The sequence below is a fragment of the Anomaloglossus baeobatrachus genome, chromosome 1, assembly GCF_048569485.1.
Source record: "Anomaloglossus baeobatrachus isolate aAnoBae1 chromosome 1, aAnoBae1.hap1, whole genome shotgun sequence".
NCBI lineage: Eukaryota > Metazoa > Chordata > Amphibia > Anura > Aromobatidae > Anomaloglossus > Anomaloglossus baeobatrachus.
In genome coordinates this window covers 82,080,744-82,106,453 of record NC_134353.1, presented here as the reverse complement: position 1 = coordinate 82,106,453, position 25,710 = coordinate 82,080,744, and the positions used below count along the sequence as shown (strand labels likewise).

The following is a 25,710-nucleotide window of genomic DNA, read 5'->3' as shown; positions in this document are numbered from 1 at the left end:
CGAAAAGCCAGATGGTGTGCCTTCCCTCCCGAGCCCTGCCATGTAGCCAAACTGTACAGTACCGTCACATGTTGGGCATTGCCACGTTCAGGAGATAGTGTTTAATACATTAGGAGGCCTTTTTTACCACTTTTCCCTGAAAATTTGCAATCTAGGGCTAAACCAATATTTTAGTGGTCAAAAAATATTTTTACCACAAAAATGATGACTAGATTACTTCATTGAGGGGTGTACTTTGTATAATGGGGTCACTTAGGGGAGGTCTGCTTTTCTGGCAGGTCAGTGGCTATGCCAATATGACATGGCACCCGAAAATCATTCCAGCAAAATCTGAACTCCAATATGGCGCTCCCTTCATAATTTTGAACTGTGTCTCAAAAGTAGTTTTTCAGGACATATGAGGTATTGATGAACTCAGGAAAAATTGTATGGTACATTTTCTCCTATTACCATTTTTGAAAGTTAAAACTTTGGAGCCAAAGCAACATTTTAGTGGGAAAAAAAAATATTTTTTTTTTATATACACAATATATATATATATATATATATATATATATATATATATATATATATATATATATATATATATATATATATATATATATATATATATATATATATATATATATATATATATATATATATATATATATATATATATACATATATACATACACATACATACATACATACATACATATATATCCCAGCCCACTGTTATACAATTCCATGAATGTTAAAATTTCTCACTACAATCCTAGATTAATTTCTGGAGAGGCGTAGTTTTCAGAGTGAGTTCACTTGTGGGGGATTTTTGCTGTTTGAAAGGTCTTCAAATATGACATGGCGTCTGCAATCTCTTCTAGCCAAAACGGCACTCAAAAATTCAAACAGGGCTCCTCCCCTTCAAAGCCCTGCTGTACAACCAAAAAGTAGTTTTCCACCACATGGGTATTCCTGTACTAAATTGCACCCAAAAAAAAAAAAAAAAAAAAAAAAATAGAATGGTCCACTTTCTTCTGTTACTCTTGTGAAAATGGAAAAAAATACGGTTAAAAATATTTTTATAGTAAAAAAATGTAAGCTGCATTTTTACGACTCAACGTTATAGAATTCTGTGAAGCATCTGTGCTTCAAGGTGCTCACCAATCATCCATATAAATTCCTTGAGAGGTATAGTTTCAAAAAATGAGGTAACTTGTGTGGGGGGGGGGTTTAGGTACATCAGGGGCTCTGCAACCACAACATAGCAACTGCTATCTATTCCAACCAATTTTGTGCACTAAAGGGGGCTTTACACGCAACGATATTGCTAACGATATGTCGTCAAGGTCACGGAATTCGTGACAAATATCCAGCGTCGTCTGTGTGTTTGACACCTATGAGCGAGTGTTAACGATCAAAAATACTCACCTAATCGTTGATACGTCGTTCATTTTCAAAAAAAATCATTGCTGGTGCAGAACGCAGGTTGTTAGTCATTCCTGAGGCAGCACACATCGCTACGTGTGACACCCCAGGAACGACGAACAGCAGTGTTCCTGCGTCCTCCGGCATCGAGGTGGGCGTGTCGTTAATGCGGCTGGTCTCTGCCCCTGGACTTCTATTAGCGGGCCGCTGTGTGACGGCGCACGAACCTCCCCCTTAAAAAAGGGGTTGTTCACCGCCTACAGAGACGTCGCTAGGAAGGTAAGTACGTGTTAAGCATCCTAGCGATATTGTGCGACACGGACAGCGATTTGCCCGTGACACACAAACGACGGGGCGGGTGCTTTCACGAGCAATATCGTTATCGATGTCGCTGTGTGTAAAGCAGCCTTAAGACTCAAATATTGCTCCTTCCTTTCCGAGCCCTGATGTGTGTTTCCACCACAAGAAGAACAGAAAAACACAATCTTTAGAATCATTGGGAAATATTAAAGCGTTCAAGTTTTATTACCTTATATAGGGACACTGGTCAGAATTGTAAAATTTGGCTTGGTCACTAAAGTGAAAAGGTGAAAACAGGTTTGGGGGTGAAGGGGTTAAAGCTCCTGAAGAACACATACATTGTGTTCTTTAGGGACAATTCCATCCCACAAAGATGAGAATCTTTTCCAACTCTAATGTGTCTTCTCTGGTGGTTCCTTATGGCTCTGCAGCAATGACTTCATGCCCATCATTCAGGTGACCACAGCAGCCAATCACTGGGGGATATGTCATACATTCTAGAATCTCTTTTAAGGCCACCGATTGGATACTACAGTCAAGTAACCATATGGTATTATTCCATTATAAGAGCGACTGGAAAACATTGAATAGGGAGGAATAGCAATTTTATTTTTTTTAACCTAAAAGCTTATCTTGTTTTTTTTAAAAAAAAAAATCCTAGATAATCCAATGAAATCTCGTTATTTATGTCTAAGATAAAATAATTAAAATCCTAAAATTAGTATATTCAATATAATCTTTGTCAGACTCAGTCATTCGGATCTAGAAAGACCACTCAAAAGAGATTTTATCAGCTTTCCATTCATCTTTAACAGATTGTGACCCCACAGATCTGAAATAGGAAAATATCTAAAATGCCTTGATCAGTGTATTCATAAATTAATAGATTATCTAAAATTTAAAAAAAAACAAACACACACACACACACACACACACACACACACACACACTAATGTAATGCGTAGTTTCCCCTGTAGATGCGCTGGGACAATGGTTCAGCATATTGGGGTGTGACCCTTTAAAAGAAAGGGACTTTAAAAACGCCTTTAATGCTTGGCCAAAATTTAATTATCTGTAGGGTATTGGGATACAGCAGATGCCACTAGAAGTCCCAGAGAGGGGTCATTTAACATTTCTACCTTTGGAACCCAAAAGGAGCTCGACATTTCTGGGACTTCTAGTGTTAAAAAAAAATATTCGCAATCAACAGATGATTTTGAGATTTGTTTTTCAATTGCACAATTATACAGGTAATGAAACCTTCTCCAACATCCACATTTCAGTTCAGTTGTTCCATCTTAAAATAAAATTTGAAGACTAATTATAAAAAAATTAAAAATTTGAGAAAAGTTAATGACGGAGCCCAAATGTTCGGATTTAATTAATTTAAAAAGCTTAGAATATATAAAAACGTATTAGATGAGAAATCCTGTCATTTATGTTATCTAATCTATGAATTAGAATTTATTAACTTCAGTAATGAAAAAAAGAACAGATAAGAAAATAGGAAACAGACTGTAAGAAAGAAGGGTCCGGACCACAGGATACAAACAGGAACCAGATTTTTGGTGCAGAAAAAGGGATTAAACATAAAAAGCTTAAAATAACACTTATTCCAGCAAAAATTGCTAACGAAACCAAAAATATTGAAGTCAGATTAAGAAAAAAAAAATAAAAAATAATATAAGTTTACATTTTTATTGTTGCACTGAATCTATTAATTGCAGTAAAAATTTAGTCATTGATACCCTAACGGTAATACACAATTAAAAGTATAAAATAAAATTATACTTTTTTAGAAAAAAAAAAAAACCAAGACAAAAACAAAATCAATCCTTTGAGCATAATTCACGCTAAACTTGCAGTGTGACACTGACGTTTAACCCCTTCCGGACCAGGTCACTAAGTTTTTGGTGTTAATTTTTTTTTACTCGCTTTCACAAGTCTATTGTTATGTTGCTATAGCCATGTGAGATGCACGATTGATATTTTGGGAGTCGATAGAACCATACAAAGTCTTCTTTATTTTTGCGTGTCATTTTCACTGATACAATTTTTGAAGCCATGTGTATAGCGATTGCTTTTTCTTTTTTAAAATGTCTGGTGACTAGCTATGAGCGAGCACCACGATTGGGTGCTCGGTACTTGTAAGGAGCAACTGAATGCTTGGAAGTCACTGGGAAATTCAAGCATTTTTTCAAGGAAATCTTCCCATTTGACTTCCATTATACTCTGTACACGAGTAATATTTAAATGTGTATATAAAGAATTCGAAACCCTTAGCCCCCTTCCAGTGTATGACATACATGGACGCTACATGCCATCTGCAAAAATACACAGTGGGCTCAAGAACTAAGCCTGCATCATTCCCAGTAGATGCCAATTGTATAATACAGCCGGCATCTGCCCGTAAAAGCAGCAATCAAAGCTAAACTCCTACTGTTAAACATTTAAAGAGGTTGTCCACTACATTTACATGATGGCCTATCCTTAAGGGGGCTTTACACGGTAGTGATATCGCTAGCAATTTGTAGCGATAGCGAGCGTGCAAGTACTTGCCCCATCGCGCATGCGATTGTTTGTGATCGCTGCCGTAGCGAACATTATCGCTACGGCAGCGTCACACATACTTACCTGGTCGCCGGCGTCGCTGTGACTGCCAAACAATCCCTCCTTCAAGGGGGAGGGACGTTCGGCATCACAGCGACGTCACCACAACGTCACTATGCGGCCGGCCAATCAAAGCGGAGGGGCGGAGATGAGCAGAACGTAACATCCCGCCCACCTCCTTCCTTCCGCATTGTGGCCGGCGGCAGGTAAGGAGACGTTCCTCGCTCCTGCGGTGTCACACACAGCGATGTGTGCTGCCGCATGAGCGATGAACCACCTGGATAAACAACCCTTACCGATTTTTGAGTTTGGGACGACCTCTCCATGGTGAACGATTTTCACCATTTTTGAGGTCGCTTAAGGTCGCTGGTAAGTATTACACGCTGCGATATTGTTAATGACGCCGGATGTGCGTCACTAACAACTTGACCCCGACGACCAAACATTAACGATATCGTAGCGTGTAAAGCCCCCTTTAGAATTGGTGATCAATGTTTGATACCAACCAACCCCACTGATAAGCTGTTCGATGCTGGCGGCAGCAGGCAGACAGAAATGTTCAGTTCTGAAGCTGCCCAGTCTTCTAATAGTGGCTGAGGTTGGGTACTGCACCTCCGCCTCCCATTCAAAGCAGTAGGAAGCAGATGTGTAGTACTCGGCCGCTATCAGAAGACGGAGCAGCTCCAGAACTGAAGATGTACGGCTGCCTGCACAGAGAACAGCTGAAGTGACGGGTGTCACACTCTGGCTGATCAGACGTTGATAACCTAGCCAAAGGATAGGCTAACAGTAGTGGCCAACCTCTTTAAGTCCCTATCCTGGTGTTTTATCTTTTTGGGCACCCATCAGACTTTTTCGGCAACTGTAGTCAGCCTGTTATATACTCCCTTGGCTGCCATATTGGTACTTATCCCTGAAAAGGTCTGGTGGTATAATGTTGCACATGCAGGTACTGTGACACTCTGACACACTGTCCCTTCACCAACAGAGATATAAAGTGATATAGACCCAATGATGCTATGCAGCCAGCCAATCACAGTATTGTCTTTGCTAAGATGGCTATGACATTACTGTGATTGACAGTTAATCCCTGCATGTTTCATGGTTGAACATCAGCTGGGAAACATGCGGGATGGGGGATCTCGAGCACATTGCCAGGATACTTGATCAAGTATCGCGTGTCTTCAGCACTCCGATGCTCGATGGAGTACCGGGCATAACTAGTCAAAAAGATTAAAGAAGAAAAAAAAAAAAAAAAAAAAAAACTACCTGAGACGGTGCAAATTCCTTTAACAGACACACACACACACACACACACACACACACACACACACACACACACACACACACACACGCATACACTGAGCTTATATAATATCTACATACACTGGACTAGCTCCATATCTGTACTATGTGATTTGAGATTTCTGCTACTTTTATGGCATTTGAAACCTAACAAAGTGCTACTGCTGCGAATATTCAAGGTCCCACAAAGTTTACATTAAATATATTGTAGTAATAGGCAATGTGCTTTGTAAACTTCCCTGAAGAAGATGGACCAAATAAAAATGGAGGACAGGAACACAAAAAAGGAAGTTTGGTCCAGGAACACAAAAGGCTGACAGTGTATGGCAGGCACCTGCTCATGGCTACGTGGTGAAATAAAATATTAACGCTTTAGAAATCTAAAAAGGTCAGCAAATTTCTATTCACACCTACCCAATCACAATATATATGTCAAATATTTTGCATAATATTTTATATGTTTCATACCATAAGTTCTGAATCTTCTGTTGTGTACCACAGATACAAAAGGGGTAGACGTAGCACATATTGCTACAACTCAAATTAAATAGAATATCAAAAATTAGCTAAGGATATAGGTCAAAGTAGAGCAAATATAGAGCATTTGACCTATTTGTCAGCGCAAATCATCAGAAATCATATAGAAAAATTGCGCAAATCAACATTCGAAAAAATACCATTTTTATTGTCAAAGAATTAATAGTACAAAAATGGTGGCATGATAAGAACAGGAAATGGAGACAAAGGGCGGCTACTACCTTAGGCATAAATTGTACATCAGGTTTGAAAAAGGTATATCAAACCAATAAAGCTACAGAAATAAATCAATATTAAAATTTTATTTTTTATTAAACAGTATTTATATTAAAAATTGTAAAAATTCATGTAAGATAATACCACATTATAACAACCAGAAACATGGACAAGAAGTATAAAGCATGGTGGTTTAAAGTAACAGTGATCCATAACATCAGGCAAAATACAACATTCAAATAAATAAACAAAAACCATGCAAAGTGCTTAGTGCTTGTATTAATAAATAGAATGTAATATATATGTATAAATTTATAATAAATATGGTGCTGATAACTTTCAGAATCCCAACTAGTAAATAATAAAGTGAATAGTGCTTGTAAGTATCAGCAGCATAAGTTGTCAGATCGCTGCAGCATAATGCAGAGAAAGTGCTAAGTGCCGTGTTAGGATTACTGACAGTCACTAAATCAGTTAAATAGAAAGGTATGCCGATAATCTAGCTCAGCCCTGATAGTAATTAAATGACCCAGTCACATATAGTTACATGAATATGGCAGAAGCAAAGAAAGGCATATACCTATATAAGATTACTGCAGTCCACGTCCCGTCACCCCAACATGTTTCGCCACTGCTTCTTCGGGAGGCGAAAGCTCTTTGCTTCTGCCATATTCATGTATTCATATTCATGTGACTATATATGACTGGGTCATTTAATTACTATCAGGGCTGAGCTAGATTATCGGCATACCTTTCTATTTAACTGATTTAGTGACTGTCAGTAATCCTAACATGGCACTTAGCACTTTCTCTGCATTATGCTGCAGCGATCTGACAACTTATGCTGCTGATACTTACAAGCACTATTCACTTTATTATTTACTAGTTGGGATTCTGAAAGTTATCAGCACCATATTTATTATAAATTTATACATATATATTACATTCTATTTATTAATACAAGCACTAAGCACTTTGCATGGTTTTTGTTTATTTATTTGAATGTTGTATTTTGCCTGATGTTATGGATCACTGTTACTTTAAACCACCATGCTTTATACTTCTTGTCCATGTTTCTGGTTGTTATAATGTGGTATTATCTTACATGAATTTTTACAATTTTTAATATAAATACTGTTTAATAAAAAATAAAATTTTAATATTGATTTATTTCTGTAGCTTTATTGGTTTGATATACCTTTTTCAAACCTGATGTACAATTATTAATTTGAAGCTTCACCACTAATGTGGGGAATATAATATTGATTGGGCAAATTTAGGTGTATAAACTTAGGCATAAATTGTAGCATACACAATCAATAAATGAAACAAAAAGGTGTCATGCAATAAATGATTCACACAATACACAAAGGGTGCCAAATATCAATGCATCTATCAAAGTGTATAAACGGGGCTCCTCCTAAGCAAAAGCATCAAACATAGAGGATACAAAAGTTAACCCCATCATGACAAACAGATTAGGCATAGGTAACCACTTAAGAAAATGGAACCACCATAGCATGACCGGTAATAATTATCAATAGGTGTAGGATAACATTACCTAGACAGGTGAACGCCCTGTCTGGAAACCTCCTACGCACGTTTCGACCGGTATTCTTTTTCCATGGAGAAAAGTAATATGAACTTGTCGGTTCACCGCTCTTAAATACTATGGACAGAATGCTGATAGGACCTGCGATCATGTGATCGTAAAGTCCGACGTCACTTCCTGTGCGGCGCATAGCAACGCTGATGCTGCCGTCGTCATCGCAGGAACAGGCGTCACCAGGAAAGGAGCAACGCCCACTAGTGTAGTGGTACGTCACTGACCCTAGTAAAGACGCCTATCGCCACAGAGACGAGGGGAGCCGCAGCGCGCATGCGCTCAAGTGGCGTCAATGTTACCATATAATAGTAAATATAGGAGCACCCATCATATAATTTAGGTCACAAAGTAAATGCCGAAAACCAGAATAAGGGTTGGTAGATATAACAACACTACATATATTAAGCATAAAGGGATAACGAATCTATAAATAATTTCATAGATACGAACATATACAGAAATTATACAAAACGCAGATACTACAATATAAGTGCATGATTATTAAACGTAAAGTGCAAGAGTGCAATAATAAAACTATATAAGCAAGTTATAAATCACCAAAAAGGGGCACAGAGAGTATATGTAGGGTAATCTCAATGATACAATGAAATATACATAGGAAAATATAATATACCCAGTTAAAAAATGTAAAATGAACCTAAGTGCAACATATACTGTGCACACGTACAAAAAAGTGATAGGTGTAGACAAATATGAATATGAAGAAGTGCAATACAGATGCATATAAGAATTGTATAGCACAAAAGATAATTAAATTAAATAGAGTGTACAGTTAAACAGAATGTGTCATATGGAAACATTTAGGATTATTATTTAATAAAATAATGTATTTTATGTTTTTTTGACTAAACAAATTGAAGAAAAAAAGAATCTGGAAACATTTTATTTTGGACTATGGCCGCTGTAAGGCTATGTGCGCACGTTGCGTATTTACATGCAGTTACGCTGCGATCTGCACAGCAGCGTAACTGTATGCGTCCTGCGTCCCCTGCATAATCTATGAAGATTATGCATGAGATGTGCGCACGTGGTGTCTTAGAGCGCAGCGCTTCGGCTGATGCCCGAAGCGCGCGTTCTAAGAAGTGACATGTCACTTATTCCGTGCGCTCTGCATGCAGCCTCCGCTCTGTCTATGGGAGGGGCTGCACTCAGAGCGCATGAAATCGGCTTTTTTTTTCATTACGGACTCTTTCTGCAGCGATTTGAAGCGCACGTGTGCTGTTCAAATCGCTGCAGAAATTTCTGCAGGGACAGAACGCTACGTGCGCACTTAGCCTAACAATAGCCTGTTTGCTTTTAGCTCACTTGTCAGCTTTGCTGCATAGAATGGGGCTGGGTTAGCAGAGGGCAGCTGATTAGTCGGAGTCACTAATGCTGGCATTACAATGGCCGCCAATTAGGGAATGAGCAATCCTATGATCGCTTGGACCTGAAAATCAGGTCATCTACACAATCACAATCCAAATGTTCGTTCATGAAGTGCGGTGATTTTTTTTCCTTGCTCTCGGGGGTCACATCATCCCATGTAATCCAGACGTGCTGCCGAGACAAAATGACATTCTTTTCCCACAGAACACTCGTTAGCGAGCATTGTAGCATTGTGTGCACATGGAAGTGTAGATGGTTGGTCTAAACAAGCCATTCAACAGTCACCAATTAGCTTGCAGTTAGCCGACCGGTCGTTTAATGGCCACAGTCAACGTATGTAAAGTCAGCAATAGCCTTTACGCACAAATTAGGCTCTGGACACATCTTGTTTCACAATCAAAAATAGGTAAGAGTATCTGGTTTTAGCTCGCAAAAAAACCCCAAATAGACATTTCATTTCAAGGGGTTGGCTAGAAGTTTTACAATGATGGCCTTCTCTAGCATAGGTAATCAATATTATACTTATAGGGTTGAAACACTGGGCTCCCCTGCTGATCACAGCTCAGATGCAACAGTGTCTGCTGCCAGGTGCTGCACACCCCACCCCCTTTTATTGATTTGAACGGGGATAGAAGTGCAGTACCCGGCTTTGCCACTACAGACTTGATGGAGTTGTGCAGCTCTGCCTCTGAGCACCTCCAGAAACCGCATCAGGAGCAGCTGATCAGCACGGGGGCCGAGAGTTGCATTTTCAGACATTTATGCCTATCCTAACTGCTGAAGCCTAGGCAACACTATATAGACTAGACTTAATGCATCTCCGTGCATGGTCCCTATATCCAGGAATATACACCACTACGCTCTCTTTTTTTATATGTACCCACACAGGAATAAGTTACTTGCAATGACATCTGAAGGGCATTCTGCACATCGCACGTGTAACTTTTGCTGCAATGTGCTTCCTCTTTAAAACTTAAATGTTTCCTGTTTTATATAAAAATGAATAAAAGACAGTTTAATATTGAGCAAAGCAGCAAACCGGAAACATATAGTAGTGCATCAATAAATTAGAATATCATCAAAAAATTAATTTAATTCAGTGATTCAATACAAAAAGGGAAACATTATATAGAGTCATTACAGAGTGATCTAATTCAAGTCTTTATTTCTGTTAACGTTGATGATTATGGCTTATAGCCAATGAAAACCCAAAAGTCATTTTCTCAGAAAATTAGAATAATTACCACAAAATAGCTTCCTAAGCATTTATAATGGTCCCTTAGTCTGGTTCAGTAGGCTACACAATCATGAGGAAGACTGCTGACTTGACAGACGTCCAGAAGGCGGTCACTCACACACTCCACAAGGAGGGTAAGCCACAAAAGATCATTGCTAAATAAGCTGGCTGTTCACAGAGTGCTGTATCCAAGCATATTAATGGAAAGTTGAGATGAAGGAAAAAAAGTGTGGAAAAAAAAAAAGTGCACAAGCAACCAGGATAACTGCAGTCTTGATAGGATTGTTAAGAAAAGGCCACTCAAAAATTTGGTGACCATACACAAGGAGTGGACGCTGCTGGAGTCAGTGCTTCAAGAGCCACCACACACAGACGTATCCAGGACATGGGCTACAACTGCTGCATTCCTTGTGTCAAGTCACTCATGACCAATAGACAACGCCAGGAGCGTCTTACCTGGGCCAAGGAGAAAAAGAACTGGACTGTTGCTCAGTGGTCCAAGGTGTTGTTTTCAGATAAAAGTAAATTTTGCATTTCATTTGGAATTCAAGATCCCAGAGTCTGGAGGAAGAGTGGAGAGGCCACAATCCAAGCTGCCTGAGGTATAGTGAGAAGTCTCCACAATCAGTGATGGTTTGGGGAGCCATGTCATCTGCTGGTGTATGTCCACTGTGTTTTACCAAAACCAAAGTCAGCGCAGCCGTCTACCAGGAAATTTTAGAGCACTTTATGCTTCCCTCTGCCGACAAGCTTTTTGGAGATGGAAATGTCATTTTCCAGCAGGACTTGGCACCTGTCCACACTGCCAAAAGTGCCAACACCTGGTTTAATAACCACAGTATCACTGAGCTTGATTGGCCAGCAAACTCGCCTGACCTAAACCCCATAGAGAATCTATGAGAGACACCAGACCCAACAATGCAGACGAGCTGAAGACTGCGATCAAAGCAACCTGGGCTTCCATAGCACCTCAGCAGTGCCACAGGCTGATCGCCTCCATGCCACGCCGCATTGATGCAGGAATTCATGCAAAAGGAGCCCCAACCAAGTATTGAGGCATTTACTGTACAGACTTTTCAGTAGGTGCCAACATTTCTGAGTGTAAAATCATTTTTTTCAGTTGGTCTTACATAATATTCTAATTTTCTGAGATGATGACTTTGGGGTTTTCATGTGTAAGCCATAATCATCAACATTAACAGAAATACGTGAAATAGATCCCTCTGTGTGTAATGACTAATATACGAGTAAGTGTTTCTCTTTTTGTATTGAATTACTAAAATAAAACAACATGATGATATTCTAGGTTATTGAGATGAACTTCTAGTAGAACAATAAGGTTCCAGGATAACTATTGTTTTTGCTTACATAGTGTAACTTGAGACCAGAGCTTTATGTTGATTAAAGTTTCAAAACCCTCAAAATGTTCTCTTAGTTGACTAAACGAAAAGTTAAAAGGGATTGTTCGGACTAAATCCACAAGTCTGCAGTGACTATATGTGACTGCAGACTTGTGAATCTTTACATTGTGCAGACTGCGCTCTGTGAGGATTCTCTGCTGTCAGAGCCAGGAACGGTGGTCAAGTGTCTGATATGCAGACCCCCGGCCAGAATCTGACTACAAAGTCACGGACTCGCTCAATGAGAGTGTATTCTGTGAGGCCGGGCCCATCAAGCCACTTTGAGCTGGGAAAAGCATTTTGATATTTTAATAGTTCAATAGATACTACCATACAAAATATGTTAAGAGATTTCCGGGGCTTTAGCTACATTTCTGGAGTTAGAATATATCTGTAGAACTGCAGAACTTTAAAGCAAGGAGAACCCTTTAATATTTAACATAAAAGGAATTCAATCAATAAAAAACAGGATAAATAACTTTTTCTCCTTTTGGAGTTTGGAATAATTTTATATATTCAAGTTTTTTTTCCAGTCTTAATATGGATTGCAAAGATTACAATATCTAGCAATACTGTATAATGCAGTGTTCTTTTATAAGGCTCCATTTCTAGAGCTAGAGCTTAGTAAGATTATTAAAACGCAGATTGAACATCTACAACATATAACGCCCCCTGTGTGGTTTATTGCCTCTCCTTAACATAGGACCCAGTTTTTAGCTGTTCTTGCCACAACTAGAGATTGTATAACTTATCCATGAATCATATTTCATTTTTGCACTTGTGGTTGGTTGTTTGCTTCTTTTGGTATCTAATCATTTTTTATACCGATTTGTTCTTTTGCTACTATATTGTCCACTACTTACTATACCCTATGGGATACCATACCCTGCATCTCCTTCCATAGCCATATTAGTATATACAGTGCCTTGCAAAAATATTCGGCCTCTTTGAATTTTTCAACCTTTTCCCACGTTTCAGGCTTCAAAAGATAAAAAATTTAATGTTATGGTGAAGAATCAACAACAACTTTTGCTGCGATTAAAGCTGCAGTCACTTGGGTTATGTGTCTATCAGTTTTGCACATCGAGAGACTGAAATTCTTGCCCATTCTTGGTTTGCAAACAGCTGGAGCTGAGTAAGGTTGGATGGAGAGCGTTTGTGAACAGCCCTTTCCACAGATTCTCGATTGGATTCAGGTCTGGACTGTGACTTGGCCATTCTAACACCTGGATATGTTTATTTGTGAACCATTCCATTGTAGCTTTTGATTTATGTTTGGGATCATTGTCTTGTTGAAAGACAAATCTCCGTCCCAGTCTCAGGTCTTTTGCAGACTCCAACAAGTTTTCTTCAAGAATGGTCCTGTATTTGGCTCCATCCATCTTCCCATCAATTTTAACCATCTTCCCTGTCCCTGCTGAAGAAAAGCAGGCCCAAACCATGATGCTGCCACCACCATGTTTGACAGTGGGGATGAGCTGTGTTACTTTTACGCCAAACATATCGTTTGGCATTGTACCCAAATAGTTTGATTTTGGTTTAATCTGACCAGAGCTCCTTCTTCCACATGTTTGGTGTCTCCCAGGTGGCTTGTGGCAAACTTTAAACATCCTTTTTATGGATATCTTTGAGAAATGGCTTTCTTCTTGCCACCCTTCCATAAAGGCCAGATTTGTGCAGTGTGCGACTGATTGTTGTCCTATGGACAGACTCTCCCACCTCAGCTGTAGATCTCTGCAGTTCATCCAGAGTGATCATGGGCCTCTTGGCTGCATCTCTGATCAGTCTTCTTCTTGTTTGACATGAAATTTTTGAGGGATGGCCAGGTCTTGGTAAATTTGCAGTGGTATGATACTTCTTTATTTCAATATGATCGCTTGCACAGTGCTTCTTAGGATGTTTAAAGTTGTGGAAATCTTTTTGTAACCAAATCCAGCTTTAAATTTCTCCACAACAGTATCATGGACCTGCCTGTTGTGTTCTTTGGTCTTCATGATGCTCTATGTGGTTTAAACAGAACACAGACTATCACAGAGCAGGTGCATTTATACAGAGACTTGATTACACACAGGGGATTATATTTATCATCATCAGTCATTTAGGACAACATTTGATCATTCAGAGATCCTCAATGAACTTCTGGAGTGAGTTTGCTGCACTGAAAGTAAAGGGGGGATGAATAATATTGCACGCCCCAATTTTCAGTTTATTCTTTTTTACAAAAGTTTAAAATAAGCAATAAATTTCATTCAACTTCACAATTGTGTCCCACTTGTTGTTGATTCTTCACCATAACATTAACATTTCTATCTTTATGTTTGAAGCCTGAAATGTGAGAAAAGGCTGTAAAATTCAAGGCGGCCGAATACTTTTGCAAGGCACCGTACATAGCTTGATTGTATATATTGAGGCATTTTTTTTAACTTATCGGCGGTAATGTTGTATCAAACCCTTAAGGTACCGTCACACTAAGCGACGCTCCAGCGATCCCACCAGCAACCTGACCTGGCAGGGATTGCTTGAGCGTCGCTACACAGGTTGCTGGTGAGCTGTCACACAGGCAAATCTCACCAGCAACCAGTGACCAGCCCCCAGCCAGCAGCGACACGTCGAAGCGATGCTGCGCTTGGTAACTAAGGTAAATATTGGGTAACCAACCCGATATTTACCTTGGTTACCAGGGCACACCGCTTAGCGCTGGCTCCCTGCACTCCTAGCCAGAGTACACATCGGGTTAATTACCCGATGTGTACTGTGGCTATGTGTGCAGGGAGCCGGCACTGGCAGCTGAGAGCGGCGGACGCTGGTAACGAAGGTAAATATCGGGTAACCAAGGTAAGGGCCTCTTGGTTACCCGCTGTTTACCGTGGTTACCAGCGTCCGCAGCAGCCGGCTCCCTGCACATTCAGTTGTTGCTCTGTCGCTGTCACACAAAGCGATGTGTGCTTCACAGCGGGACAGCAACAACTAAAAAATGGTCCAGGACATTCAGCAACAACCAGCGACCTCACAGCAGGGGCCAGGTTGTTGCTGGATGTCACACACAGCAACATCGCTAGCAACATCGCTGTTACGTCACAAAAGTTGTGCCTCAGTAGCAATGTTGCTAGCGATGTTGCTTAGTGTGACTTGGCCTTTAGACAGTAAATCCCCAACAACTAGTCTGATATGAGATAAAGCTGGTAGTCTCAAGGTCCTGATCACATCATTTATTCTGTTAAAGGTATATATTGGCAATGGAACACACACGTATGCCTGTGTTTTGAGTTCTGACAAATAATGAAAAGCTGAGAACACGTTAACATATGCCATATGCAGAGAAGAGTAGCACAACTTCAGCTTATGGGCCCAAATGCAAAAACTCTAAAATTGATTCAACCTACCAAGGTGTTTAAATGTAATGGCTCTCTAATGGGCAAAAGGGGACCCTTTTAAGCCCCCCTGAGCTCCATTACGTAGATGTGACCAACCCTTGAACCCACTATAATTACCCTTGGATAAAAGTTTTCCCAGGCAATATGCCAAATAAGTGTCCAGGCCATAAAAGTACTAGTATCAGACAAGGTGCAGGTGACATAGAAGTGATGAGGCTATGAACCAAATACTCAGCTATATAGTCTTCTGGTGTCATGGGGAAAGGTCTTTTTCTGCCTTTAGATTAATATCCTACATGTCATGGTGAGAGGAAACCCAATCTTGGTTGACAACACTCCCTTTACTACTGGGTAGTTAGAATCTGGGCATCTTGACAGAGGTACTCAAAATAGATGGTGAGGAATTTGCCCTCAGGACAACAGAATAAACACTCAATGGTGTATTTAGATGAGTGATTAAACCTCGTTCCGGATTATTCATTCAGGTGGACATGATGGCGCTCAACTGACATAGGCAAAATGCTTGTTTACAAGGTGATCGGATCTTTATGCAGGCAAAAAAAAAAAAAAAAATGTTGCCATCAGCCGCAAGAATGTGCTTCCGATAACGCATACTGGATGCTAGATAAGCAGTCGTTCATACCTCATGAGTGCTCACTATTGGCACATTTAGGCCATATTTCATGGCACGTATAGAATGCATTTTATAGACTTAATGCAGGTATCCCATAAAGTAGCGATCCCAGAACCTGTAGGTGGAATCCTGGGAATAAGGAAGAGTAAGGAGCAGTGATGGCGGCGCACCGCTCATTTACCACTTCCCTGTCTTCTGACCTTTGGGGCACCTCTCAACCTGCTCTTGTTTGTAGACCACTTGGGACCCATGTTGCTCTAATTTATTTCTCACGCAAAACCTTGAAAAAGGCTCCAGTAGCCGAAACGTCGGGCGTTTTGCCTTTTCATTTCGGTGCAGAATCTCAAGATTAATAAAAAAATCCTCAAAAATGCAAAATGTATTCCTATTGTCTATCATTCGAGTGCTGGGGTCTCTACTCTACAGACTCTATATACACCAGAAACGGTCGAGCCAGGCTTATCCTCTCTGTATGAATGCAGGTATCCCGACCTAAACTTAAAGCTTCATATATGCCTAAGAGGTTGTAAGCTCAGGTCAAGAGACCCACATTCAGTCCATGAATCATGGTCCATATACAGACAGTGAAACACAGCCTGACCCCAGCCTAAGATAGGCTGTCCCGAGTGCCCAAAACTAGCACCATAATAGAGGCCTATTTTAAACTTTCCAGTAGGACTTTGCTCTTGATAAATTAAGATTCGGAATGGGGAGGAATTTTACTAATTGAAAAGGAACAATCGGTAAAGCCCTGTGTACACAGGATGACAAACCATTTAAAAAACACCTGCAACAGTATTTATATAAGAAAAATCACTAAAAGTATTATCCATCAGTGATGAAAATGGATAGCTTACATCTAAAATGAGCATTATCATAAACGGTAACGTATGGATTGGTCCTCATCAGGGCGCAAAAGAAACAGGCAGAACGAAGCCTTCAGAATACATATACGCACTATTCCTGTGTCCTGTTGTGTATAAATATGCGCCTCTTCAATTTTTGGCTGATGCGGAACCTTAGTAGTTTTGAGAGCTGTTATTTATCTTTTTAATGGCTGACTGAAAAGATGGCATTAACCACTTAACGCTCAAGTTTTAATATTTTCCTAATAATTATGACAGTCTAAAAAGAGGCTCAATCTCCTAGTTAATACAGTAAGGTTCAGAAATATTTGGACAGTTACATAAGTTTTGGCATATGGGCTTCTTAAAGTGTAGTCTAAGCTTTATTTTGTGGCTCTTATCCTAATTGAAGTAATGATTTAGGAATTATATCTGTTTAACATCCATCCAACTGCCTTTTTTTCAAGGGACCCGACTTAATTGAACAATTCTCTCAAAAAATTTTTAATGAGCTAATCAGTCGTTAATCCATCATCAACTAAGAAGTTAAAAGGTCTGGAGCTGATTCCAGGTGTAACATTTGCATTTGGAAGCAGTTTCTGTGAACCCACAACATGCGGTCAATGGAACTCTCAATAACAAAAAAAAAGAGACAGACCATCATTATTAGGCTGAAAATAAATGAAGAAATCCATCGCAAAAATTTAGGAGTGGCCAAATCAACAGGTTTTTTTTTGTGGAATGTACCAAACAAAAAACAAAATGAAGAATAGCGCACTGGTGCACTTGGGAGCTCCAAAGGACCAAGGTGGATGATCGCAGAATCCTTTCCAAAGTGAAGGAAAACTCACTCATTCACATCCACCCAAGTGAAAAACACTCTCCAACAAGTAGGTGTTTCAGTATGTAAGTCTACCATAAACAAGAGCTTCATGAGAGCAAATACAGAGGGTTCACCACAAGGTGCAAACAATTAATCAGCCTTAAAAAGAGAAAGGCCAGATTAGACTTTGCCCCAAAAAATATCTAAAGAAGTCGCCCAGTTCTGGAAAAGCATTTTTTTGGACAGATGAAACTGAGAACAACCTGTTCCAGATTGATGGGAAGAAGAAAGCATAGAGAAGTCCTGGAACGGCTCATAATCCAAAGCAAAGCACATCCTGAGTAACACATGGTGGAGGCAGTGTGATGACCAGACGTGTATGGCTTCCAATGGCACTGGGTCCCTAGTGTTTATTGATGAGGTGCCTGAAGACTGAAAAGGTATGGAAAAGGGGGGGAGGGGAAAGCTCACCAAGTTCTCTAAAAATACCACCGATGCAAGGACGTGGCTGGCCACCACATAAGCATGAACACTGAAGCAGTTGGATGACTTCTGAAGTGTAGAGGATGATACTTTCTGCTCAGATTCAACCGAATGCATTAAGGTTGATTTGACGGCGCTTCAGAGGACAGATGGGCAATGACACCAAACATAGCGAAAGTAACCATGGAGTTTAAGGCAAGTAAGTGGAATATTATGCAATGGCCAAATCACTCACCAGATCTCTACCCCATTGAGCTACATTTTATATGCTTAGGACAAGACCTAAGGCAGAAAGACCAACAACAACTGGTCAGCTACAGTAAAAGTCGGCAAAGCTTCACAAAAGGAGGAAACCCAGCATTTGGAGACATCCGCTTGATTTGAGATTTCTGCAGACATTCGCTGTTAAGTAGGTGATTTTCGAAACTATGGAATTTCTCCTTGACAATTGTAAATAATTCTCTACAAAAAGTATTAAAAATTAACATTTTATTTACGGTAAAGTAAATGTGTCCAATTACTTTTGAGCCCCTGAAATGGGGGGGCTTTGTAGAAAAATGGCTGCAATTCCTAAACGTTAGAATATTTGTTTTCGGACCCTTTAATTAAACTTGAAAGTCTCTACTTCAATTACATCTCAGCTGTTTCATTTAATACTACAAGTCCCAGAAATTTTGAGCTCCCCCCTGAAGTCCCAAAAGAGGGTCAAATGACCCTTAGTCCAAACTGAATAGAACTAACTAGAAACTAAATGGCTAAACTCAATGGAAAACAACAACCTCCTGTGGTGCGACAGTAATGGCCTTAATTACAGAACAAAAGACGGTGATTATAAGATGTTAGCTAAAATCCTTCAGGTCAGTCGAGACCCGTCTCTGGGTTCCAAAGGTAAAAATGTTAAAATGACCCCTCTCTGGGACTTCTAGTGTTAAAATAAACAATAGTGACATACAGAGACCAAATCACGAAGATTCAGACACTATTACTGGACCTAAGGAAATAGAAACATCTCCATATACTTTACATTATACAAATGTGGTTCTGTAGGTGTAAAGTGTGAGAAGCAGCTGCCTTAATGAACAGCATTTATCATCTACTAATGTCAGGACAGCCTAGGCCACTCCACTAAAATGTCAGCCTGAATATTTATAGAAACACTTATCCAACGCCAAAAGACAATGTCCCACATGTTTCACATTAGTATTTGTAGGCCAAAACCCGAGGAAAAAGCTATTGTCGATATGTTTCAAATTCTTGCCACATTGGGCATCAATCAGCTAATTCTAAAGAATATTAGGTGCAATTTTGGGTTAGAAATCATTTGGTCCGGGAACTGAAGGACATTGAATTTAGAAAAATCACAACCCAAAGCTGGGGGGGGGTTAAATTGCATCAACAAGAGTCGTAAAATGTAATTAACTTGGCCAGGCCTGGAGGGGACATCTCAGGTTGTGGGTGACGTGCATTGAAGGAGCAGGTTTTATAAAATTTGAAGATTTGCCCGGGTTTCTGGATCACGTGCATGAGAGGAGTGTTAGGTTTCTCATTTATTTGTTTTATTTTAACACTAGAAGTCCCAGAGAGGGGTCATTTAACATTTCTACCTTCATTTCAGGGGGGAGCTTGAAATTTCTGGGATTTCTAGTGTTGAGACAACTTTCTACTGTACGTCCTTGATTAAACATATTCTAATATTTCATATTAATTCAGCATTGCGACTTATTTTTCATCATCATATGGAACTATATTGAAAACGTTCGGGCTTCTGATCTTAAATCCATGAGCTAAGCTTGACCATGCGGAACGAAGAGGAAGTAACTGAAGGCTTCCTGTGAGTCGATGTTCACAGGTCTCTATTTTTGGTCTGTCTATGGAAAAAACAGACAGCGCATGGACCAAGGTTATTCAATTGCCTGTTCCAATTACCATTATTTTTTTTTATGACAATGTCCGCTTGAAGAAAAATAGTAATCACACCATGCACTGGTTTGCAGTGCATTTTGGATGAAACTCGCTTATTCGAGTTAATGGGCTGTAAGGTGGTCACTGGTAACATACTGGAGGGGAGATATGTATGCTGAGACTAATAACCTCAGTGATGTGAACACAGCAGATAATTCTCCTAGATATTAGGCACTGTGAGGGTTAAACAAGTTTTAAAAGGAAATCTGTCAGCAGGTTTTTGCCAATTCATCTGAGAGCAGCATAATGTAGGCAAAGAGATTCTAAAACTAACCATGTTTAACTTAGATTACTGGGTGCAGCCGTTCTGACATTATCTAAGAATTGAGCAGGGAGAACTGTCCACCCCACACACCAGGCTTTCAAAAGAGATTGTGCATTGACACAAAAACACAAGTAAACAGCTCACCAGACGGAAGGAAAAAGCAGTGCTTGGAAATCCTGGACTGGATTAGTCCGATCTGTGGGTTTTTCTGCTCCACCCTCTGTTCATATGTGGGGCTATATATGTATTACCAGTTTGAGTTTATTTGTCATGATTAAAGGGGACCCGTCACCGGATGTTTATAATACTCACCTAACGGTTGCTGCGGAGCAGACTGGGCGGATGGGCGTCTCCGTTCTCTGGGTCCCGCGCCTCCTCTTTTGGCCATCTTTGTCCTCCTTCTTAAGCTAGTGTGGATGACGTGTTCTACTTCATCTACACTAGCCGACATTGAAGTCCCGTGAAGGCACACTTTGATTTGCCCTGAGCAGGGCAGATTAAAGAATTGTACTGCGCCTGCGCAGGACCTCACTGTCGGCTAGTGTAGATGACGTAGAACGCGTCATCCACACTAGCTTCAGGAGGAGGACAAAGATGGCTGAAAGAGGAGGCACGGGACTCGGAGAACAGAGACGCCGATCCGACTAGTCTGCTCTACACCGACCTTTAGGTAAGTATTATAAACATCCAGTGTCAGGTTCCCTTTAAAGGCAGGAGATCTGCCTGAAACGCGTAGACGGATACCTGGTCTACTCATGTTGTAATTATAGACTTTTTTCCAGCACCCATGACAGCACCACGAGAATGTAAGGGTGCCGTCATAGGTTCAGAAAAAACACATTAACGGTAAGTAATTACGTATTTCTCTGTTTTTAATGTTTTTCTATTAAACCCCGAGTACCGCGATAAGACCGGAAAAAAAAAAAAAGTTATGCGGTGGGACTTAGTTGTTGCAGTGCCCATCGGATCGCAGTGCCGCTCCTTTCACTTTGATGGCGCTGTGATCAGCGTGACAGGTGTCATAGTGAGGGTCGCACTGTATCTGAGACGACCTCTATAAGATAAGATCTTCTACTGCTCATACATAGAAGATAGAAGTCAGATGACAATGATTTGAAAATTACATTAGAAGGTTCATTCTCTCTCACAGCCGACAGTGAAGGTGGAAGGTTTTAATTAACCCTTTAACCCGCCAATTTAGTCTGGTGCCGATTTGTGCGGCAGATCTCAGATGACTGCTCGGCCACAGAATCATTAATACGATGGATTTGAGCACACAGATCATCACGTTGTCGCACCGTGCGCGCATTTAAACTGCCTGATTAAAAGGAAAGGAGGTAAGTTTAGCCCTCAGACCTAATAGTTTCCCCATTTCTTTGCTGAGCCGAAGCTTCCCAATCTGACCAGGTAATTCCGGCGCCCGTCTCCCTCCTGTGACACATGGAGCCCTCCCGGCCTTTGTTACAGCTGCACACAACTATTTGATGGAAGTGTAATAGTCAATGTACAAATGTCCTGGAACTAAGAATGCTCGTTTCTAGGGATGATCGAATACTTCGATTATTCGGCTTCGCGAATATTTTCCAAATACCTCGCCGCTATTCGCGAATATTCGATGTGTTATGTATGTTATATATGGGAAACCCAAATAACTATTCGGAACTATTCGGGCTTCCCATAGACTTACATTGCGCATCGAATAGTCGAATAGCGGCGAGGTATTTGGAAAATATTCGCAAAGCCGGATAATTGAAGTATTCGATCATACCTACAGTCGTTTCCCCAATATTATGAACCATCTGCTAATGATGACAAAAGCTCCAAATAAAGGGTCTGTCCACTACGTGGACAACCACAACAAGACTCCACGTGAAATACAATCATCAAAAACTCAGCTGCTAAAGCAGTGGAGTCAGCACTGTGTCTCCTGGTGATTGCATGACGTTCAGAGAACTTAACGCTGCAGCCAATCAGCAGACACTCATTGGCTGCAGCGCTTACACTTCCCTTGGATGTTTGAGGTTTGTCAGAGGCAAGTGCGAGCATTGAAGCCCATGGGCCACTGATATTTATGCCACATGAGCACTGCAGCCAATCAGCAGCTGCAGATCGCCACCACAGGTCTTGTTACACAATTGCTGAGAAACGCTGCGTTCATGACGCTGTTCCGGAGAGTAAGTGGCGTTATTTCATATGGAAATCAAAAAGGTCCATGGAGCCTCTGTTAGGAGTCTCGACACAGAAACTAGCCAGATATCCCTCCGGGAAGGACCTAGCCAAGGAGTGGCTCTTTTTAGGAGACCACCATATTAAGTGGTCTACTAGGCAATGCTCCCACCTGGCCAGAATCCTACTCCACACTGATGAGGGGCAATACCCCGAAACAGCTGTCTGTGGATGGATACCTGGTCTTGGTATTTCCCTTGTCATATCTTTAAACTCATCAAGAGCTGGATATTGACTAAAAGGGCCACTTAATATGGTGGTTATGGTGGTCTCCTAAAAAGAGCCACTCCTTGGCTAGGTCCTTCCCGGAGGGATAGCTGGGTAGATTCTATATCGAGACTCCTAACAGAGGCTCCACTGACCTTTTTGACTTGCATGCTTCCCAGGGGGCAATGCACCTAGGATTTCACTGTGTTGAGCGTCCTCGCTGGCTGCCGGCAGTGTTTTCTCTGGCTGGTCTCCCCGAGATCAGTGATTGTTTTGTCTTGTTATTTCATATGGGACAGTGTTAGACGAAGGGTCAGTGATTACCAGGGTGAACATTTATATGCTCTTCCCGTATTTGTGCGGGTTTCTTCCCGAGAGGGTCACCAACCGTCCACTTTTTTTGTCCTGTCTGATTTTTTAAAAAGGTATCTATGATTTTATTGAAGCTGAAGAAACTTATACAGATTATTTTGGCTGTAATCAATCATTTTACAGTGACTACAGCTGATGTCTTCATATCGGAATTATGGGCTGTAGACATGGATCACTTATAAATCAGAAATTATGGTTTTCCAATGTGTCCGTAAAAATTACTGTCTGTCCGTGATTTTTATGATAAGTCATCCAGAAAGAAAAAAACAAGTCAAGTTGACAACCACAATCCAAAGACAAAGTAATAGGGAATGTAGGCAGTGAGCCCCGATGGGGAGAGGGATGATGTCTGTAGAGGTGGAATAAGTGATTCTCTAGAAGTGACCAAAAGGGGATGACCAAATAGTAGACACTCAATTTCAGAAAAAGAAAAAAAAAAAATTGATATATATATATTATACAGTGGAACCTTGGTTAACGAGAACAATTTGTTCTGGGAGTGTGCTTGTTAACCAAGTTACTCGTCTAGCAAAGCAAGATTTCCCATAGGAAATAATGGAAGCTCAGAGAATTCGTTCCACAACTTGTTCAATGTCCCATCCTGGTCCCCTATTGTGCCACTTCACACACGCACACACAAACACACATATTATGCTCACCTTACCTTCCATCGCCGGCCTCCTGGTTCTTGTAGTTTGCCGGTACAGGATTTGTATCGGGTACCCATCGCGACCGATGCCGAAACTTCCGCTTTCAGCAGCAGACGTCATACACATGAGCCACTTGCCTCTGATTGGCCAGCGCGCTGCCTTTGAGAAGCAGCTGACAGCGGAATTTCCTCCATCATCGCGATGGTTACCCGATACACATCCTGTACCGGCGAACTACAAGAACCGGGAGGCCGGCGATGGATGGAGGGTAAGGTGAGCATAGAGTGTGTGTTTGTGGACTGCAAGATCGGGTCAGAGTGTGGTGAAAAGTACGGAACCGGAAGTGTGAGAGTATTTGCTCGTACAGCAAAGCTTGATCGTAAACTGAGTTACAAATTTACAGCAAGGTCCGCTCATATAGCGAAATACTCGCAAACCGGGTTACTCGCAAGCTGAGGTTCCACTGTATTTAATTCCAAGAGGATCCTGTGTGACATCTAAGTGCACAGAACGATTGTATAAACGATTGTGCTGTGCGTGAAGTTCGGTATAAACCGAATGACAGACCGCCCAACACAGCCGATCAGCAACTGTTTACGTCGACACGTGTAAGGACGAACGTATGATGTCATCATGTCACATGACTGGGAATAGGAGAAAAGATAAATATTTACCTTATGCGCATTCCAAAAATATGGAAGTAAAATGTGCACTCAAAAGACTAATAGGCATCTGGTAAGAGTATAATATATATATATTTACAATTTCATATATATAATTTTTTTTTTCAGTTTGTATTATATATTATATTTTTGTTTTACAATTTATTATATGTATAGTTGTATGTGTGTATATATATATATATATATACACAAATACACAACTATACATATAATAAATTGTAAAACAAAAATATAATATATAATAAAAAAACTGAAAAAAAATATATATATAAAATTGTAAATATATATATATATATATATATATATATATATATATATATATATTATATATATATATATATGTTTACAATTTTATATATATAATTTTTTTATTATATACTATATTTTTGTTTTACAATTTATTATATGTATAGTTGTGTATATATATATATATATATATATATATATATATATATATACACATACATACACACACCCGTATATAGTATATGCCCACACATTATAATCCACCCCTTACACAGGTTATCAGCAGTGCACACTATTCCCAATCCCCCAGCTCTGCAGAGTACTCACTTAACCATTTCCCCGCCGATGTCCGCAGCCCCACGCTTTCGCTCCCAAGGTGGCCTTAACCCCTTGCTGTCCGCCCCTCCCCCCGCAGGGCTCCGGCCATGACACCGGGGCTGCAGCCCATGCTGTAGGGCGCCGTCCTCCTCCTCCTCCGGTCTTCTTTTTGCTCTACAGCCACAATCCCGCCCCCATCCTCCCGCACACAGCCGCAGTTAACCAAGTGTTGGCCGGACGGGCTGTGCTCACCGTCACCCACACCCCAGCCCTTGTCCGCAGCCATCCAGAGCAATAATGAGAGCGATCACCTCAGCTGCAGCCATGGCGGGAGCCCCGGGACCGCGTGCTCCTCAGTGTGAGCCCCGGTGTGTCCGATAATCACGCATTCCGCTCACGTCCGCCCGGATCGTCGCACAAGCTGGCGCCGGAGAGTCTGCTATGACGTCAGAGATCCTGTAGTCGGCGCTCTGATTGGCCGCGCGGCTACGTGTCTCCAGTAGAACTCTACAGGGGGCGTGGCTGAGAGCTGAGCTCGAGACGCGAGCCGTGTAATAACAGGGAGAGCACAGCGCCACCTGGTGTTCATCTGTGCAAACAGCAGCCGGCTGG

General features: G+C 40.8%; 1 protein-coding gene across 1 annotated transcript in view; it reads right to left on the bottom strand.

Moving 5' to 3' along the window:
* Positions 1-25,508, bottom strand: part of ZNF518B (zinc finger protein 518B) — a 46,467-nt gene extending 20,959 nt beyond the window's left edge. Inside the window, exon 1 of the mRNA XM_075333458.1 lies at positions 25,410-25,508. The gene's annotated coding sequence lies outside the window, so the exon portion shown is untranslated. The remainder of the gene's footprint in view (positions 1-25,409) is intronic.
* Positions 25,509-25,710: the final 202 nt, after the last annotated feature.